Here is a 4,539-nt window from a genome sequence, read left to right on the forward strand (position 1 = left end):
TCCAAAATTTGGGTGGGGCTTCGGTTGCTTCCACTTCTTCACCACCAAATTGCAAGCAATAAGACCTAAACAGTACTGATTTCTCTGTAGTCACGGCTAGCCACGGCATTTTGGGAACCATCCAAACGAGAAGAGTCACTTTTGTCTTCCATCTCTTTGTTCTAAGATATATTCTCCTGAATGAAAAAGTTGCCTTAAAAGTGGAATCGACGTGATTTATAACTGTTAAATCTCAGCGACACAAACACAAACATGCACACACAGCACTTCAAACATATCCCATCTATGAGCTGGATTAGGCCATGTAGTCACAGAAAGTACAACGCACCTAACAAAGGTCCAATGAGCGCGCAGGTGAATCTGTGTCACTGTGGGGAAGTGTGTCGTAAACTTTCACCCCATTGTCAGTGCTTGGAGAGCGTGAGCCCTCAGTACAGTGTTATTTTTTCCAGTCTTCTACCTTTTTATAAGAAGAGTTTCATTACGGAAGGGGCGTGGGAATTAGCTCATCTTTTCTGAGCTCTAAAGACCTTTGATTGGCTCTTAGGTTACTATAGTTGTAAGCGGGGACAACAGTGGTTGGATAAAACGAGCAAGCCGCCAAGTTGATCATTCTGTGTTCATTGCGTGCGATCATAAAGGTTTTAACTGTTTATTTTGTTAGATAAAAAACTTGCATTTACTTTGGGATAGAGTTGAGGGGGAGGAATATAAGGTTTACTCTGCTCACCTCTCCAGCTTCAACAGCACAAAGTCTGCTTCCACTATCAAGGCACCTCGGAAATAGAGGGTCCCAAGAGTGTAACAAACATACAACAAAGTAGAGGAAAATGACGAAAAGAAAAAGCAGCAGTTCCCTGTTGCAGTCCAGGAACAGTTATGAGCATGACATTGATGAATCAGTCCATTTACAATTCTACTGTGCATAAGAATATAGGGTTAATGCTCCCCCTTGGGACTGGCCTAAAGACACTACAGTCAGTAGCACCGCCTCGGCGGGTTGGAATAGACAGATGTGCTATAAGGCGTTGAAATAGACAGATATGTCACCAGGAGGTGGAATAGACAGATATGTAACCACGTGTTGAAACAGACATATATGTCACTAGGTCATGGGATATACAGATGTTCCAAGTGGACCAAACTTCCGCATTTTCAAATTGCGTGTGGGCAAACACAATAACAACAGCAATATCAACATCAGTAACATCAACAGAAGGCTACAACTGCAACAATAATCACAACGAAAACAAAAAAGAAACCAACAGCGAACCAGGACAGCGGTGGGATAAGCTGGTCTAGGCGGACAGATGGATGGATGGATGGATACAAAAAAGAAACCAACAGCGAACCAGGACAGCGGTGGGATAAGCTGGTCTAGTACACGGAAATTGTTTGCTTCACCCATGTTTCTTATCCTATAGTACACTTCTTCTATTCACCGAAAGTCCTTTCCTCTAAATAATATTATCTATTAAAAATTGTTCCCATATGAATATACTTTTCCCTGTTGTCGCTTTTTTATCATCTTGACTGCTTCCTTCACTGCCAATGTATATGTAACACTTTAGCATTACATGTACATTTAACGCACTGGTTTACCAAGAGAAACCACTTTGGCAACATGGCTCCGTTTTGTTGGAGTGCCTTGTTGCATAATGATAGTTCATTAAAGGCGTTTAGAGAGATAAATCAGAGAGCTGTCAACTTGAGTCATTTTGCACTATGCAACAAAACAAACGTGTCTTGATGGGGCTGCGGGTGGGATGCTTCAAGTCTGTCCTTTACAGTTGAGGCAACCTGGGGTCTATGGCATACACCTCAGCAGATAGAAACATGAGCAATGAAATAAGCTCCCGACGTGGAACTTTTTAACCTTTTTTAACCTTCATGACGAAAGGCATTACTCATTTTCTATTTCTAGAATCAAGAATGCTTGTTTAAAAGAAGGACCAAAAGAAAAACAAAGTTGTAAAATATGTTTAATGAAACCAGACACACATGCGTACATCTTGCGAGTATTCTACAAGTCAGGTTTGTATTTGCAGGATTCACGAAAGAAATTGATTTTATCGTCAACGGGGCAACCTAAACTATTCAGAGAAAGAAATGTGAGAAATTTCATTCCTTCAAAGCATTTCAAAGAATTAACTGTATCAAACTGAAGGTATGGGCTTATAGGTAAGTCTATGTCTTTGCCGCTCAAGGCATGCATAATAAATAGATGTTGCTTGTAAACACTTGATGAGGCTTAACTAAAATTTAGCCCTGGTATTATACACTATATAACTTATTGTTATGTTATCTTCATAGTCTGAGTCAATAATATCTTCAATTTCCGTTGAGGTCTCCTTCAGTTTATGTCCCACTATCAACGCCAGAAGCCGAGGATACGCTCACTTCATACAAGAGCTTTTGCGAGAAAATGTCTTAGTAGGAAACGTGCAATAAAAATAATTACTTTCGTGTAACCTACACTCCTTTCTTAATTGTGTTATTTTTAAAATTATTTTTGGGGTTTTAAACAATGTATTTTTCAAAAACATCCTACACTCGTCATTCACACCGTTTAGTGACAGAAATGTATTGCTTGTTATAAAATATTATGGCAACCAGTTTTGTATATAAAAGCAAATAATAATAGGCTAAACAACAGGGCGCACGACGTCATAGAAAGAGGGACAAGTGATGCATTGATTATATACACATATCCACATTCCTCGACATGGGACTGCTGGGAAAACAGTGACTGACGTGGATACGAAGACAAGTATAAATGGGTATCTAGAAGAGCATATTGTGTCTCTCTGCTTTAGTTTGAGTAAAAAGGTTTTAAACACAAGTAAAGCGATAGTGTGTGGTCGTGCAAATGTTATGATCGACGACCACGCTATATTTAACACCTTAAAAAAAAAAAACTTTCTGAGTATGGTTTCAAACTCGGTGCGCTTAGTCCCCAAACCAAGCCACCTTGCTCATTGGAAATCTATCAGATGAGCAGCAAAAGTAATTATAATTCTGGACCCTCTCGGGTTCGAAACTGCACATCACGCGTGTCAAAAATAATTTTGAACTTAACGCGGATTTAGCAGGGCCAGGCTTTTCATTGACTCATGTAAAGTGGGCCAGGATACCATCGTGTTAGAACGAGCAACCATGATGCTGGATCACAGTAGAGGGACTTATGAATATACCGTGAAGGAATAAGGCAATTTAAAAAAGAATATTTCTGATACATACCAAAAATAAGAATGATAAGGCGATTTAGTATCGTGATTTGTGACATTGTTGTTACTATTTTACGCCTTTACCAACACGATTTAGATGTCTGAGGGATTTGACCGGGTCTTTAATGGCTACCCGAGCTGAGAAAGATACACATGTACAGAATCTTGGAGACACTACATCGAATAATCTTTCTTAGGTGGGAATAGAACCCACTTCCTTTGGGGTAAAAGACAGACAAACTAATCGTGGAAGGTACGTGAATAATTAGAACAGTATTTGACTAGGGTGAGCAGACTGTACCACACTAAGGGCTCTTAAGAAAAGAACTGTGCAGACAGATTCCAAGTGCTAAACAGCAAGGTTAAACTCTCATGACGTTGTATTAATATAAAAGAATATAGAAATTGCCAAAACAGGAAGGACTGCTTAATACTATCCCCCTTGTCTTCTCGTCGTTTCTAGATCCAAAAGTGAGTGACTTATGACCACCCCCACCTCCACCCAACGAAAATGCAATTTATCCTCTTTTTCTCTTCACCTTCAACAACATAACATAATGCTTGTTTAAAATTTTTTATTTTAAAAAAACCCTCTTCGGTGATCGAGTCAACCCCCCCCCCCCCTTCCTCCCAAAAAAAGAAAGAAAAGAAAAAAGAAAAGAAAACAACTTCATTTTTTAAAATCCTCAAAAATCGAAAATAAAAATAATTGTACTCAATGCACCACAAACAACCTTTTCAATTTCCACTCAAGGTTGCCACCTCCCCCCTCCCTCTACCCCGGTGTTTCCCCCAGCCTAACCTCCACCCTCCCCGCGCAGCTCAACGTTTTTGATTTCAGTTTCTCAGCTAACCTTACTGCACTCACGCGCGGGCACGCACTCGTACACACGCACACACACACACACACACACACACACACACACACACACACACACACACACACACACACACATACACACATGCATTCACACACTACAATAACATTCTCTACATAATCTGTTGTAATCTCCCTTTTAGTTTGAAATAATAATCAAATGCATCAAACTTGTTGCACCCCCCCCCCCTACCAACCAACTTCCCTCTAAACAAGAAACCTATTCCTAACCCTTCCACCAAACCCCAACCATCCACTCCATCCACCCACCCATAAACAGGTCAACAACTTCGATTTTGCTCATTCTGCGCTCACTGAATCTCACATAAAGTAAAGACTGTCACTCACCGACAAGGGATTCGTTAGGAGGGTAGGGGAGCAATTGGGAAATAAGACAGAGGGAGGGAGGGAGGGGGAGAGAGAGAGAGAGAGAGA

Source organism: Aplysia californica, unplaced genomic scaffold (genome assembly GCF_000002075.1).
Source record: "Aplysia californica isolate F4 #8 unplaced genomic scaffold, AplCal3.0 scaffold00337, whole genome shotgun sequence".
NCBI classification, from domain to species: Eukaryota; Metazoa; Mollusca; class Gastropoda; order Aplysiida; family Aplysiidae; genus Aplysia; species Aplysia californica.